The following is a 17338-nucleotide window of genomic DNA, read 5'->3' as shown; positions in this document are numbered from 1 at the left end:
AACTCACACACAAGGAGGAAGTGGAGAAACATTCAAAAGGAACTTACTGCGTTCTGAACACATAGGAAGTAAAATAGCATTAACCTGCTTCAGTTCAAACATGTAAAACTCTTTCATTATGCATGTTAACAATACAGCAGTCATTACTGTGAGGCTCGCTAAGTTCTGAAATTCAAAGTACCCATAAAGACACTGCTATTCTCCAGAGTAAACAGAACTTCATTTCCCAGTACTGTCAGTATTACAAATAAGACAAAAAAAAGTGTAAATCTTTTTAAAAATTTCAATCACATTGGCCTGAGAGCAACTCGACACATTTTTACATTTCTGCTGTCACACGTCCTCATTTCCTCTTGCAGCATGGCAAAATGGGCTCCAGCTGAAGTAGAAAGAATACAGATGAGAATCTATTCAGTATTCCCTTCTTTTTAATAAGTAAGATTCGTGACCATAGCCAAAACCATGTCCCCAAAATGAAATCTCACATAGTGCTAATCGCCTCTCGGTTCTGACACTAATCGCCTCTCTCTCTAACGGTCAGCCATCAGACGAGGCACCGAGGAGATGCTGCTTTGATGTTTCCACAGGGCCAAGGCAGATCACGTCGTCTACCCACGAGGAAGACAAGGGAGCAAACACGAGCCACTTCACGGGGTATTTTAAAAGCACGGCATTCCGGGTGTGTAAATTATAACTTCCACATATTTCATCAACAACATAGGTATCGTACGGACTAAATTATCAAAAGAATAAGGTCCTAATGATAAACTCAGTTATTTTAGGAATGGTATAATTATGTGCCGAGCTACATGTATACATAATTAACTCATCTTAGTCTTCACACCCCTGCAAGAATGTCCCCACGATACACATCAGAAACACGAAGCTGAGAGAGGTTGAATAACTTGATCTCATCTCACAGATACACAAGTCGTGGGGCCAGAATCTGAGTCATCACAGCTCTCTGGAACCAAGTCAGCTACCGGCTTTCTTTTATTGTACATCACATAAAACAGTGACTTCCATCTGCAGCGTTGAATCCCAACCTAAAACATGGAATTCATTATTTGGGGGAGTGCATTATATTATGTTTCTTCTCTTAAGAGTGAACCCTCATGTGTTGATTTAAGGAGCTACATTATAAGAAAATTATTAAAATTTGTAAAAGCTCATTAATTCAGAAGAACGAAAGACTGCTGCTTTGAATAACAGTAATGTTTTTTAAAAAGTATTCATTTCAGTTACAGCCCATGATATAAACTACAATTTACTTGTAAATTGCTACTAACAAAAGGATCGAGTAGAGTTAATAGAACTATGAATTCTCAATAACCCACATTACTCAGTGGGCGTACACACACACACACACACACACACACACACACACAACCACCCTAACAGTATGTACAGTTGTGTACATGATTCCAATTCTGACCCTTAGCTTCACACACACACAAAAAAAAAGAGGGGACATACTAATAATTTTGAGTTCGATGCTAGCGACCAGTGGGTGAGACCTTGCAGTGCGCTAAAGAAAACACAAAGGAACTTCATACAGGAAAGAAAGACCCGGATTCAGAGCGCAGACTTCCGAATGAAGTTTCCTGTCCTGCAGGTGAGATAGCCAACTGTCCACAACTGTCACACACCGGAAGCTTCACAAACGCGACTCTGCCGCAAATCATGTCAGAAAGACGTGTGACAATGTTATCGGAGCACACGTTTTCTATTTCTCCTGTATGACAGTCACGCTTTACCTCTTGGTACTTCTGTCAGGAAGCAGGGAGAGGAGAAACTGAGGCAGTGGAGATGGATGTAAAACACCCACGCTACTATTCTCTCACCAAAAGGGGTTCATTCAGAATCTATTCAAACTATTAAATGCAGTTTGAATGGTTGTATATTTGACTTTTCACAGTGAGAAATAGCAAATCACCAAAGCCAGGAACACACGTGTATGAGCCCCTAAAAGGCAGCAGAGCAGAGACAGGACGGGCCTCTGGCGGCGTATGTGGGGTCCTGTCACAGCCTCTAGTACTGTTTCCTCAACTATGGAAGCACGTCCGTGTACTGAGAGAGCCTGGTAGAGGGCTGACGTGGCCTCCCCCTGTGCTGGCCTAACCTCTCCACAGGTGCTCATGGCATCTGCGTGAGGTGGGCGTGGTCCCCCTCACCTCACAGATGCGAAAACCTGCCCTGGGAAGGGTTACGGGCTTGCTCACGGTCACGGTCATGCAGCTGTAAGAGGCGGAACAAGTCCAGGTCTGTGGGAATCAAAAGCCCACATTCTGGTCTAAACGACTATCCTACATCAAGAAGGAAATCACATCCAGTCACCTGTGCCAAGGGGACAGTAATAGATCTGACATTAAAAATCACTTGTTAGGTTAATGACAAACCTCTACTTACAGTTACTTAGTTCCAAGAATTCGACGTAACCATGTTTGTACTATAATTTTCTGGGAATCAGAAATGTGACTTACATAAACATTATCTCTTTAAGGATGTCATTCACCTAATTAAACACAGTAAAATTGTGCTTGGACCCCCTATTAATTGGCTAATCTGCATGGAGTCTAAAATCAATAGCAAGATAATAGCTAATCAAATAAGTCACTAAAGATAAAAATATTCATATTTGTCCTTGAGAGTTGAAGAGCTGTCCTAATGCAGATCACAATACAAATCTGTACAACACAAATGATGGTCGGATACCCCCAATCAAGCCTATAAAACATTTGGGGAGTTGAGTCATGTCATTTTTTTTGTTTGGTTGTCTTCTCCAAACTAGGGCCATCTCGGCACAGGCACACTGGTAACACCTGTCCTCACTGGACATTTCCAGGACAAGCCTAAAAGGCAAGGGAGACATGAACTATTATGGTTTTTATTTCTACAATTGTGTTGGGTACAGAGTAATGTTACCCACAGAAGCTCAGCACGAAGGTAGAGAGAGCATCTTACTACAGTGGCCACGAAGGACATTTGTATGCATTTTTTTTAAAACTCAGGATCATTCTGGAATCAGCAATGCTCCTATCCCTTGATCCATGTTTTCTCATGAAGCAAACTCCCTTCCCAGAAACGCATCTCTTCTGTTTTATTAACAGTGAAAAATATGTATTTTTAGGGTTATGAGCTGAAACTGACTCTGCCAGCATATGGAAAAAATTTTCTCTTGCCAAACCATGAAAACTGTTGATTCTGGCTTTTTAAAAGCCAGAAAAATAAAACCTTGTCTAAAAAGGAACTACTCTTGCAGCCAAGTCCTGCTTTTTCAAGTTTTAAACACCAAAAAAATCTTTCTCAAATATTTCCCATCACGCTCCTTGACTATAAGTTCCGTATCAGAAACCCCTGGTGACACCAGTAATGCTCCGTGAACATGCGTTTTCTGGTATTTTTGGTGCCTACCATATTTTCGGCAAGAGATACTTTAGTATCAATAACATCAACCCACTGAACACCTGTGAACCGGACGCTCGCTGGGGTTTATGTACCAAGTACTCTGCAGACACAAAGTCTCCCCACACTTCCAGTGCCTTCAGGTACGGCCCGACCTGACAGATGCACGCAGCGGCAAACTAAGTGATTTACCACGTCTGTTCATGATCTGAACAACCCTACAAAATGCACACGTTCCCACTGTACAGCGGATGACACTGAGACCGAGACAAGGCGCAACTGGCTACCACCCACCATCACAGAGCCAGTGCACGTGCACTGAGGACCGTAAGGCTTCTGTCCGAACCAGATTCCAGACTCTTACCCACTGTCTCCAGCACCTCACATGGTACTGAGTGACACGTGAAGTAAGTGTGACAATGCAGCAGCAGGCAGGGCAACGGTCTTGTCCCAATCTGCCTAGAACTTTCCTGGTTTTAACACTGAATGTGCAGTGTCCTGGGAACCCGTCAGTCCTGGGAAAACCAGGAAGACTGGTCACCTCCACAGTAGGTATTTTAGCAGTGACATGGAAAAAATATATATGAAACAGGAGCACAAACAGAGAAGGAAGCCATTCTTTATGCCTCAGTGGTATTGAAAGAGGCTTCACGGAGTGACATTTGAGCAGAGCATGACATTTGTGCAAAATATAATAAACATGGTGGAGAAAGACGGCAATAGGTCAGCCAGAGAGGCACTGTACACAAAGGCTTAGGAAGACATCACCTGACAGTTCCCAGGATGGATGCGGGGGCTGCAGGCCTGAGAAGGGGGTGCAATGGGAGAAAGAGAACATTACCTGGGAGGGGCCAGAGGCCATCTCCTGAGGGAATTCAGAGCATGGGCGGGGCTTCCTTCCACTTCTGTTCTCAGCTCTACAAGGAGAACAGACTGAAGAAACGGGAGCTCTGGCTGCATCATTTAGTGATGAGTATATGTCTGGGTGGCCTCAAGCAGCGTAAGAGGACCGCAATTCTCTCCTCTCACTGGCTTTCATTCTCAATCAACACGCAGTGACCCAGGAAGCAGATGGAGGCTCCTCTCTGGTGGCAAGAACATGGGCCAGTGTCCTCCTGCTTCTGTGTCCCTGTTCATAGCTACTGGCTCAGGGATGGGCCCTGAGCCCACCTGGAGCCACCAAGGGACAGCAAGCATCTGACACCCCTGGTGGCTGCTGGGGACAGGAGGCCAGGGCTCTTCCTCAGGTAGGAAACGGAGTCCCACCCACGCCAGGCACTAAGAACGGGACAGCACCAGGCGGTGGGATGGCACTGAGCGCTGGAAGGAAAGGAGTTATTGGGCCAGGAGAAGCCCGGGAGAAACCTGAAACACACATTCCTAAGCGAAGGAGGCCAGTCGGAAAAGGTGGGCTGCACACCGTGAGATTCCAACCACATGCCGACCTGGACAGGGCAGAACTATGGAGGCAATAAAAGGATCAGGACTTTCCGGGGATGAAGGGAGGAGGGACGCTAGGTGGAGCACGGAGGTGGGGAGAGCGCTCTGTGTGATGCGGCAGGATGGGCACTGGTCCAAACCCAGAGGAGACATGACCCCTCCACCCCCCTGCCCCCCCAGCAGGATCGCTATGGCAACCTCCGGAATCCGGGTGATGGCCACGCGTCCAGTGAGTGACGCTGACGCTAGGGAGGTGGGCCTGTGGGGGCTCGGGGGTGTAGGGAAATCTCAGTCCCCCCTCTCAATCTTACTGTAAAACTGAAATGCTCTAAAAAACAAAGCCTTAAAAAACAGAATGGGGTAGTAACAGAGGCCCCACTAAGAGGAAGAAAGGGAATACATACTTCGGCAAATAATATTTAGACTCTTCTGTTTGCAAACCTAGAGGGAGGGAAGTAGGGACTCAGCTGGTCACCATACTCGCTCACTGGAAACGGCTCACAGACCGCTGGGCATCCACCAAGTCTGCCTTCCTTTCCTCCTGGGCATCCGTGGGGCTCCACTTCTCAGCTTCCCTTGCAGAGGGAATGGCCACGTAGAATGTGGGCAGAAGCCACGATCACCACGCCCAGCCCTCCTGTGACTCATCAGGACATTTCTCGCCTCACACCCCCTCCACCTTGTCTGAACAGGACTCTGGGGACGCAGGACAGGACAAAGCCACAGAGGGTAGGAACCTGAGTCCTCCGCTGACACCACGGAAAGCCACTCAGTCCGGAACAATGCCGTGAGCACCGGATAACTGCACATGACCATGAAGTATAAAGCTACTGGGCGTCACTGGAAACTGACAGCTTACCTGTCACAGCAGCTAGTTACCTCTGCACAAGGCCCTGGGGGACACGGCTCAGGGGGAGTGTGCAACCATGACAGTAAGCAGGTCTGCACCTCGCACCCCTCTACACCCTTAAAATGATGAGGAGGAGCTTACACACACAGGCGCACACACACGTGTGCACAGCATAAATGGCAGGGATGTGAGACAAGCGGGACGGAGGGAAGGAAATTTAGAAAATGGAATCACAGCCGATTTCTTAGGACAAGAGTTCAGGGAACGCGAGGAGGAAATGAACGGGGACTTTTGAGGAAGAGGTCGGTGAGAAGTACACAGTATGTCTGCACGTGCCATTGATTGATTGGGACGATGCCACAAGAACATACTGCACGATAAGAAGGAAGGACTCTGTATCTCTGGACCACAAACTGTCGTGGCACAAAGTACTGCCCCTACCCACCACCTCACACCTCCACTGCAGCCATGGGGAAGCCAAAAGTCTGACAGGCATGTCTGTAAAAGACAAATATGCAGGAACGGTGAGCTGAGGCAGCCTCTCTAGTGTCAGGAGGACAGGACAACAGGGCGAGCTGTCATTTCGTTCAGAGGACGCTGGGATTCTGGATGGAGGCCCTGATGACCATGCAGGAAATCTGACAACGTTTAGCAGAGCTGGGAGAACGAAAGGAGGGAACGTTGGTGAAGAGCAGAAGGAAGGTTAGGACAGGATATTTCAGCTGCAAACTTACCAGAAAGGACATGTGCTTAGGCCAAGGAGCAAACAGGAATTTAGGTCACTTGCTGCAGCATGAAAGTGGGAGCCCGGGACTCCCACAGTGAGAGCTGAAGAGCAAGGTCACAGGAGGGCCCAGCCCCGCACTATTTGCTCATCAGAAGTGCAAAGCCTCGCAGTGGGGGGTCTTCCTGGAAATACCTACCTGATCCTGCTGGCTGTTCCAGATAAACCTGAATCATACTGCAGTAGATTTCAGATTCAAGGCAATGTTTTTTCTTCTTTGGGATTTTTAAGTTCTCTTTCAACTTTTTTATATAAGACCAAAAGAAAAGACAGTCTGACGGCTATAATCAGGTAAGTACGGAAGCCAGAACAAAAAAATTAATACAGTGAAGCTAAGAAAATCAGTTCTGGAGCCTAAGACCGTGGTTCTAATCCCAGCTCTGCCACTTACTGGCTGTGATGAGCAAGTGACTCAATTTCTCTCAGCCTGGTTTTCCTCTTGTCTACAGCAGAGTTGGTATCTCTCCAGCAGGACAAAGTGCTTAGAAAAGTATCTCAGAAATAGTGAGCGCTATGTATGTGGCTCTTTTCTTGTTTTCTATATTTGTCCCAGTTTTTCTGGTTGAGGGAAGTTAAGAGGAGTGATGCTTACAGAACATGGAGGAACCACCACACACAGCCATAGAATGTTACAAAGTGCGGGCTGTTCCTCCAACCCCTTTCTCTCCTTTCTGGAAACACAGACAGATGAGATTTCCCAGCCTCCCTCTGAGGAAGACGCACCCACATACAGCCAATGGAGGGAAAGCAAACATGATATGTAGGCCTTCAGGTCTCGGCAAGCAACATCCTCCCCGTGGCTTGATGGGGATGAACGTGGGGACCTGCTGAAGACGGCAGGAGCACGGAATGGCTGAAGGTGCGGTGTCTGAATATCACCCTGGACGGGTGCTGCCAGGATCACCCCTTCTGGGACTTTACATGAATGAGAAATCAATTCATTCTGCATCTGACACAGTACACTTTTTCGATTCACTTGCCGTAGCTGTTAACCCACCCCCTTGAGTACAGCCAAGCTCTGTACAGACGCTCCCATGTTTAATCCCCACCACGATGCCCTGAAATAGACGTCATCCCAAGCAGACGGCTAAGGATTTGAAGACTCACAGGAGCCACGGGACCATCTTGTCCAATGTCGTGATGTGCCAGGCCACACCCAGGTCTGGGCCGATCTGCTCCCTGGCACCTGCTGGCTCCCCAGCCACACAACACGGCCACATGGAGACGGGGCGTCCCTTCCTCGCTCACTGCCTCCTCCAATTCTCACTTTCTGACCACTGGAACTTCACTCTGTGAATTAAAACTTTGTGTTTTTCCGTCTGTGCAGCCCACTTGGGAGATCAGGAGAGCCCTAGCTCACATCCATCTCTTACGCCTTATGCCATCCAAGTCCAGGAATGGGAAGCGAGCGCTCTTGGCCCATGTTTCAGACATGCAGCTTCCTAGCCGCTTTGCAACTGGCTACAGTATCGGGGATGATGAATGGCAGGGCTAGAGATAAGCAGAGAAAGGTAAAAACTCCTCAGCCATCAGCCATCTGCAAAGTGGACACGTGGGGGCTGTGCAAACCAATCCAGTGGAACACAGAAAACCACTATTAGAACTTCCGTTTCATAACATTTGCTTTATTTATCCTTTAGTTTCTTCCTGCATATGTTTTACAACATTAAGAAGTCTAACAACATATCAGTATATGCATATAATACATAAATAAATTTTAGTGATACGTGGTCCAATTTTCTTCGGATAGTATGTAATAAAAAAAAATATGAAGACCAAGTCTAGGTAATAAATCTGGTCTCCTTCACCGCTTAGAACGCTGTACACTGGAAAATGAAAACAACAAAACTCTCCACATCTGTGTGTACAGCCATCTCCCAGCTCATCATGTGAAATAGCTTAATTCAATTAAAATCATACAAAAGCATGCTTCAGATATAAAGGGACTGAAATGGATGCATTCTATATCTTTGAATATAACAAAGCAGAATCCAACAAGTGAAAACCATTATTAGATAAACTTGGCAGAAAAGTCACAACTACAAGGGGAACTCTTCTGCTGAGAAGCTTAATTATTCTGGTCACCTTTCGTTTTGAAGACCTTTCAGAAGAAAATTTCTAGCCAATAGAGTCAGTGTGTAGAGAGAAGAAAGGAAAGAGAGGGAGAACTAGGATGACTTTAAAAATCTAACATTGTTTGAAAGGCTTGTTCCCTATTCACTCCTCACCACCCACCAACATGAAATTGACTCCCTGACACAGGCCCCCAGTTAAAGGAACTGAAAAGAGGTTTTTAAAGGCTGCAGATAAGCAACTCTGCCTGTTGACACTTCCACTTGGCTCTGAGCTGCCCCCTTAAACAACAGGTCACTTCTCCCAGAGCCATGGCCCCTGATTGGAAAAGGTCACTGTCCCCACGTTTGCAGCTACCTCGCAGGGTGCAGACTGAAAAACACGGAGCTTCATCATCATCATCCCTGCTCATCAATCTGAGGCAGTGGAAGCCAGTTGGAAGAAAAAAATCAACTGCATTTTATAAGATGGCAAAAATAATACTCCTGTGGGACTTGGTGATCTTCCACTCCCACGACCCGCTGTGGAGATGCACGCAAATCTCGAAAGAAGCCAAGACGAATAAAGTTATGGGTGAAATGTGAATTTTCTCAAATACCATGAAAATCACCCCTGGTGCCTGCCTCCATGACACAGTGCTCTTTTTCACCCACTTGGGGAGAGACAAACTTGCTCTTCTGCCCGCCTGGAAATGCCACCGCGTGGAAACCTGCCACCTGCCGAGCTCATGCTCCTTCCCCCTTCCTTAACGGACGTCAACCATAAACCTCAATGGACACAACAAAGGCACGTTCCCAATTGTTATTGTAAGTGTCCAAACAAACCAGTGGTGGAACTACTGTTTGAAACAGCCACTCCCCTCGCAGCCGAGAGCAGGAGCTTCCCAAGAAGTGACAAGACCTGTGTGCTTCCCACAAGCACTTCCCGCCCCTTGTTGATTCCAGTAGGAAAACTAGAAAAAGTCCCCAGGATTCATCCTCCCAGGAACCCCATCTTGCAAACCAACCCCCACTACAGCCCGGCATGCAGCCGCCCCACCCAAGGGCATGGGTCAACCGGACTCGGCCCCCACTCCCTCCGCCAGCCCTCTCGCGGAGAATCTGGAGACCCCGCCAGCCAGCAGCCTCCAGAGGCTCCCGCGGTCCTGCGAAGTCGCCTCCGCGCGCGCGGGCTCCACTGTGCGGCACATGGGTCCAGGCATCTGACGCCCGGGCGCCCACGTCTTGCGACCGTCCCCTCCACACCACTCATAGTCATAAAACAGACACCAAGCACAAAGGGGACACGCACGCGGGGTCTGCGCCCTCAGCTCCAGGAGAGCGATTGGCTCCGCGTCTGCGGGGAGCCTGGCGCATCCGCGGGTGTCAGGGTCCGGAGAGGAGACCTGGCGGCCTCTGCCTGAGCAAAGAAACTGCAAAGGCCCCCGAAGTTGCTGCAAATGAACCGCACCCCCGCGGGCTCTCAGTAGAGCCGGGGTGCGCAGGGACCGGCCACAGAGCGGGGACCAGGTCTGTGTGGCTCGCCGCTGCACCCCAGCGCTCAGCACCAAGCCTGGCACTGAGAGGGCGCCCCAAATCTGCCTCAGTTCCGACACTGCTGCTTCGCTACAGCCCAAGCGCCCTTCGTCCCAAGTCCCTGGGAACCGCAGCCCAAGTTCGGCGTCCCCTCTCCGAGCGGCGGCCGGCCCAGCGGAGCCGGGTACAGACATCGGCAGGAACCCGGAGGAACCTGCGCCCCAGGCGCGGGCGCGCAGAGGGGAGCAGGCTGAATCGGTCGGGGGGCTGATTCTGGGGGTCCCCGCAGCAGGACTGGCTCTGCGCTCCTGGTTTTGCGGCTGCCTCGCAGCGAAACAAACTTATTTCCTGACTGACGAGGAGCAAAGGGGTCGCCGTGGGGTGACAGCGGCGGCGTCCGGGCCCTACCTCCTCCCGGGCTCAGGTCGCCCGCAGCCCCGGTCCCGCCGGCGGGAGAGGGAGCCCGGGGAGCCCCTCTCCACCCGCCGCCCCCAAGGACCCTGCGCTTTCGGCGCCCGACAGCCGGGCCCCGGCGGCTGGCGCCGCACTCACCTCAGCACCTGCGCGGCGCGGGCACAGTCCGAGGCCCCGCGGACCGGCGAACGCTGCCTACTTGCGACCAATCCGGGGTTGAACCCGGTGCTCGGTGTGGGGCCGCGTCCCTCCTTCCCTGCGCTCGCGGCGGCTCGGAAAACCCGGCGCCGCCGCTCCGCTGCCTGCTGCTCGGCCTGGGGGAGGGGCGCGGGGGGAGGAGGGGAGGGGAGGGGAGGGGAGGAGGGGCGCGGCGGGCTGAGCATGCTCGGTGCGCGGGGCCGGGAGGAGGTGCGACCCGGGCTCACCTGCCGGCCCTGCAGGGAGGGAGGCCCCAGGCCCCGCGCGCAAAACCGGGGGAGGGCGCCTCGCCTGAGCCCAGGCATCCGAAGATCTACCCGGTTCCCGAGCCGGGTGTAGCGATGTGCTGCTTAGCGACGGAGAAGATGCCGGAGCGATGCCGCCTTCCTTGGCAACCCGCGTATCGGGGCGCAAGGAGGCGCGACCTGCCCGAGTCCCCAAACCTCCGGCCTCCCGGAGACACGGAATTCCGGGATCTTTCAGGCGTCCTGGCCAAGGAAACAACCACGTCTGATTCGGGGCTGCGATTTGCAGAATCCAGGGGAGTGAGGGGTGGGGGACGACGCGGAACTTGGGAAGCCAGAAGAGGGGGCTTTGGGAATGTTTCACCTACCTGTCCTTAGGCGAGGCCACTGGCCAGACAGGCGGCGTTACCGACCTGGAGTCCCATCCTTACGGCGGGGGCGGGAGGAAACGGTTTACAATCAGTGCGAGGATCAATTTGCTCTGCGTGGGGACTATTGAAAGCTTTGTTATTCAAAAGCATGTGCTCCCGACAGTGACGTTTCCGTGGTCACTGTACTGAAGGGATGTTTTTCCGCAGAAATGGCTCTCTGCACCCCAACTCCAAACCTCAGGTAACCGCGGAGACGGACATCAGTGCCCCCCGCCCCCCAGCCCTCACCAACCCTGCGCCGCGAGTCTGGCGGGCGGAGGAAAGGCCGCCGGCGGCACGCACCCGCGGTCTGTTTCCAGCAACCCGAGAGCAGCCTCCCGCAGGGAAAATCCCCCGGAGCTTTGCTGAACCCCGTCTGCCTGTGCAGCGATCCGCTGTGTACAGCTCCATGCACAGCCTCCTACCATTTACACCACCACGAAAACCTACCCTGACATCTCCATTATGTGGAAAAGGTGTTAACCGAAAAACTATTTTTAAACTACTGGAGTAAGCAAACTAACTTCTCCAAATATGAACTGCTGCCTTGTTAGTTCACACAGTGGTTTGTTTTTGTTTTTGAATTCCTGTTCAGGAAGTGGGCAAATCCACGCACGGTGGTTGGTGGTGTTTTGGCCACTTGAAATTCCATGGTTTCCTTGCCCTGAGATTAATGCTAAAGAGAGGAGTTAGGGTTGTTGTTTTTCCCCAGATTTCCCGATTGGTTAAACATGGAGAGATTTTAAGCTGTGTGGTGTGTTTCTCCAATGGAGGAGGCACTTTTGCAAACCGGAATGTGGGTAACACAAGAATGTTCATGGTAAATGACTAGATAAGATGAATTGTCTCCACTGACTCTAAAGGCTTGTGTTTCTGCCAGAACAATGACTATGATGTAATGTTTTTAGATTATTTTTCTGCACCTAGTCAATTAAAAGTATTTTTTTCCACTAAAAATATGTAACCACCACCACCAAAAAAACCTGGCCAGAAGATCTCCAGAGAAAAATCCCTTCCTATACATATATACTCTTAACATGTTCAGGGAAACGTGATAGTTTAGACATTTCAAAGAAAAAAAAAAGAATAAAGTAGGCTGTCACAATCTCAAAGAGACTACAAACTGAAGTAATTTTCAAAGTGTTATGAAGATGTCGGCCAAAGTCCCTTAACAGTTTCTAAATTTCAAATTTAAATTGTGTTTTTATTCTTCCCTTTAACCCTTTTTTTCTGTCTACTACTATCTGCTTGGCGTTGTATTCTAGTAGGTGCTGGGAAACTGAAAATGACCACAACAGACTCTGCTTCCCAGTTCTCCCCACAGCTGGGGAAACAGGTGTTATGAGGAGGAGACAGATCGGGTCCTGCTGAGGGGACATCAGTTACACATTCTGATGAGAAGCCTTTCCTTTCACCAACAGGGCCTCACCTCCCAATGCGAAGCTTGATCAGCCCCTCCCCAACATTTCCCAAGAAGAGCAGCAGCTGTTTAAAACGCAACCAATGATCCAGTCCCTTTTCTCACCAGCCCACTAGGGACAGGAAGCGCAGCTGCCACCCCCGCCAGGAAAGGCTCCCACCAAAGCCCCCAGGGCTGGGGAGTGCTAGGACAGCCAGACCCTGGCCGGAAAGGACAGTTTATTTTGATAGCAACATACTCACACACGTGTCCCGCATATCAGGGAACCTGGCTGGGTGTCAGTTTCTTGCTCAGGGAAACTGTCATTGGGATCCTCTGGGGGAAAATGTTCCTAACAAACCAATTAAAGCTGTCAGCAGCAAGTTCAAGGCCATTGCCCTGAGTACCCTCGTGAATGAACTACTGGTCCTCATGTAAGCTGCAAATCATCATCATCATCTGAACGCAGTGGAAAATTCCTCCTGTCATTTAGCTTTGGTGGCCTGTGAGCTGAGAGCTGCAATACCCGCCCCCCCCACACACCCCCCTAATAATTAATTACACATGTGCAGTTTGACTTTCAGAGCTTGTCGTACAGGAGTACTGTGTGGACACAGGTCACCTGGTGCACACTGACTAAATCAATCGGAACGAAATCTGGTAACTCGTAAGCGGAACCGCACTGAAAATGCTTTTGACTTTTTGGAGACATGGGTGGAATACATCATCAGGTCAGACACAGCATGCAAAGGTTCCGAAAACTCCAGAAAGGACATCTCTCTGTCCACTGTTGTTATCCTTCCCCCCACGTCCTGTGGATTTGGTGGGTGTGGCTGGAACAAGAAGGAGAGAGGAAGAGCACCAAGGAGGAGAAACGATCTCTTCTGGCCACATCGGGTTTGACTGAATGTTCTCCAAGTACCTCGCATCAGTGGGATTTAAAGAGACTCACAACACACCGCCCTCTTTGTTCTAAATGACTTGAGGAAGATCATCAAATGGCAGGGTGCCGCAATCAGATAAAAGTTACCTTAGTTTGATAACGATTGTTTATTTTCTATGTATGAGGTGTCTGATAGATCTTCAGGTACAAAGCACCTCTTGTAGCCTATCTCCATTTTTAAACTAACTTTAAATTCACTTTAATCAAGTGGATAAAGCAGTATTTTCTAAAGAATTGTGTCAGGAACAGCTTTGCGTTCAGTGCCGAAATAGAGTGCAAAAAGCCCGAGCTCAGGTACAGGCTTTCAGAGCAGCCTGAGCTTCCTCCTCTGCAGGTGAGTCAGGTGACTGCTTGACATGTGAGTTTAAAACAAAGGCTGGAACAGTAACACTGGCTGCAGAGTGGGCAACGGTCATGAACTCACAAAAGCAGTTAACGGCCATGCAGGCTGGGACACAGGCTCACAGCTCGAGTCCAAGTGAACTAGAAACCTGAACCAGCTGAGACTCCTCTACCAACAAGGCTGTGAGGCCCCTGCAGCGAAGCATGGTGCAGGGAAGTTAAGAATCAATCAGCATGCTCCCCTCCACACTTTTCCCAATTTCACTAGATTCTTGATACGAAATGTAAACAGAAAAGTTCCAGAGGGCTTTACTTTGCAAAAGCATTTACAGCTGATTTCCGCTGCTCACAGTTCTGTTCTATAAAGTGGCTGCGAACACTGAAGCCTCCGCTCCTAGGAGAAATAACGAGTCCTGTTCCTAGGAGCCTTGGGTAACAAGACTTTTATTCATTAATCAACACAAAAACCTTGTTTTGTGTGTACTTCTGCTTAAAGACACCTTATTTAGGACACACTATTGACTCATGAACATTGAACTTGTGGCCACAACATCGTAACACCTGCCTGCACAAGCCTTAGCCACGCATAGATTTTCTCTGAAGGCCCAGTACAGCCTTCGTGCACCACACAGTGCTTCAGCCCTGAGCTTTGGGCCATTTGAAATGGCGAGGTCACCAATAAAAAGCACAAAACTTTGAAAAAGGTGGCACCAAATACACTGCAAAAAGGAGACTTCTTTATAGTACGAGAGAGAACAGTGAGACCGAGCAGGACCTCTTTACACTTTACCTAGGAAAGCAGGCACTTCGGACTTTTCCCTGTTCCACGTGTGTCCACAAAGGAATGCAGAAGTGCCTGACCCTGGGGTTGCAAATGCATTTCAGCAAGTAGGAACCTGTGAACAATGGATTTGACTGTGCCAAATATCCCCTTTAAGTGGCTAGCACATTAGTCCACATGGTGTAAAAACTAATAAGGAGAAACCTCACTTAAAATGGAAGGGGGAGCTCTCCCACCCCTGGGCAGAGGTGGAGCCCATAGGTAGCACTTCTCCCCTGTAAAAGAAGAGATGAACTACTGTCATTTACCATAACATGGATGGAGTTTTGTATTATTATGCAAAGCGAAATAAGTCAGACAGAAAAAGTCAAGAACCATATGACTTCACTCATATGTGGGATATAAAACTGAAAGCAACAAAGGAACAAGTAAACAAAAACTCATAGACACAGACAACAGTTTAGCGGTTACCAGACGGTAAGGGGGGAGGGGGACTCTAGAAGACGGTAAACGGGATCCAATACATGGTGATGGAAGGAGAACTGACTCTGGGCGGTGAGCACACAATGTGATACATGCATGATTTATTACAGAATTCTACACCTGAAACCTATGTAGTTTTACTAACCATTGTCACCCCAATAAATTTAACAAAAAAAAGTCTCCTTTGTTTCTGGGGGTTTGTGCATGGTTCTCCATCAGACCACATGATCCGATTCATGAATCCATTTTGCTGGAGACATGTATCTCTGTCTATGTTTAAAGTCAACAATGGTATGTGATTCAATTTGCAGATACTCACTTTGCACTCAATCATTTTACGAACATATTATTCTGAGGAAACAGGTATATTTTGAACTATTAAAAAGACTGTCCTTTGCCAGCTTCCTCGAGTAAATCACATAGAGGAGTTTTCTGTGTATTGCATACCACAATTGCTTTGATGATTTTGTTGTTGTCCAACATTACACGTCATGCAGTTGGGCACAAAGCAGGATAATTTCAAGAACTAAGATAAAGTTAAGGGTGAACAGAGAGGAAGCTTCATGGAGTGAAAAGTGTGACTTTAGGAACTGAGGACACTGGCGCTCCAGCAAGATCATTTTAAATGAGAAACAAGACTGACAATTATCTATGCGGGAGGCTGGATACAGAGGAGACCCACCCATGGGCTGAAATCAGTCCGTCAGATACTACGCATCCCATGTTTCACTCTTTTAAAGGGACTGTGAAAGTAAATGGTTTGTATATGAATCTTTTGAGAACAGTGTTAAAAATTCAGATTTGAGGTCTCAGCCCATGTTAGGAAGCTTTACAAGATGGCCCTCCAGGCTTCCTGGTACCCAACCCCATATTTACTTCCTTTCAATTGTTGGTTAGACGTACTGTGTCACTACTGTCGAATCACTGAAACGATGGCTGTCACTTTCAAGATAGGTTACGCAAAAGCTGTGGCTTCTGTCTTGGGTGTTCTCTCTCTCAGACCACCACCTTCCTTGTTGTGAAGAGATTCAGTCTGTGGATAGTTCCACGCGGCAAATCACCACGCCTGCCACCATTCGTGGGCACGTTTAGCAGTGGACGTATTGAGGCTTACCAACAGCTGTGTGAGTGAACCTGGATGCAGATTCTCCAGGGCTAGTCAAGTCCTGAGATAATGGAGTCACTGGCCAAAACTTGAACTTGGCTTTGAGAGACCCTCAGCCAGAAGCACCTCACTAAGGACCTAGATTCCAGACCAACAAAAACATTGAATAATTAATATTTGTTAGTTTTAGCTCCTATGGCTTGTTGTAATTTGTTACATAGCAATAGATATTTAAAACATCCCCAAGATATTCTGATTGGATAAGTTTCGGGTGGGGTTTAGATATGTGGATTTGACAGAAAACCCAAATGATTCTGATGCACATGGTTCATAGTTCCCCCTTCAGAAACCCTGATATTTGCAGATGAAAGAGATACTGAGAAATTAGAGAGTTCATCGAGTCACACATTTCATTTTTTCCTAAACAATGGATATTATAATCACATAAGCACAATTACATATTTTCTAAAATATTTTCATGTTGTACATATTTTATTATCATTTTCTTCTCTTACAATGTCTCCTGAATTCTTTTATTACCAAGTAGTTTTATTTGCACTAATTTTAAAAAGCTGCTTAATATTCTATTTTAGATACTACAAATTAATCAATTTTCAATCGTTGAACATTTAAATTGTGTATCTTCTGTCATGTTAAACAACTTTTTGATAAACATATTGAACTTAACTTTTACACGCATCCCTAATTATTTCCTTAGGATAAATTCCTAGATTTTAAACTACCAAGTGAAAAAGTATTGTGATTTTACTCATTCTTAATTATTAGATTCTTTTTGGTAGGTATCCATGCTGTCCAACAATTAAAGGTAGGTGAGAACTCTACATCTTATTCTCAACATCCTCAAAATCAGGAAGTGAGTTATAATAAAGAAGATTCCAGGCAAAATTCTGCACATGTGAAAACATCCAGCAGACATAAAAAATATCATGCA

The 17338-nt window shown here is 48.1% G+C and overlaps 1 protein-coding gene across 6 annotated transcripts in view; it reads right to left on the bottom strand.

Annotated features, from left to right (window-relative positions):
* Positions 1 to 13269, bottom strand: part of CNTN4 (contactin 4) — a 795376-nt gene extending 782107 nt beyond the window's left edge. For 3 of the 6 annotated variants that reach the window (XM_033132993.1, XM_033133000.1, XM_033132999.1), the window contains exon 1: positions 10619 to 10793. The gene's annotated coding sequence lies outside the window, so the exon portion shown is untranslated. Of the gene's footprint in view, positions 1 to 10618; positions 10794 to 10905; positions 11167 to 11291 lie in introns of those variants that run through there. The other 3 variants (XM_033132995.1, XM_033132994.1, XM_033132996.1) reach the window with 3 other exon arrangements.
* Between the last annotated feature and the right edge of the window lie 4069 nt (positions 13270 to 17338).

This window comes from Rhinolophus ferrumequinum, chromosome 17 (assembly GCF_004115265.2).
Source record: "Rhinolophus ferrumequinum isolate MPI-CBG mRhiFer1 chromosome 17, mRhiFer1_v1.p, whole genome shotgun sequence".
Taxonomy (NCBI): domain Eukaryota; kingdom Metazoa; phylum Chordata; class Mammalia; order Chiroptera; family Rhinolophidae; genus Rhinolophus; species Rhinolophus ferrumequinum.
This window is presented reverse-complemented; position numbering and strand designations above follow the sequence as displayed.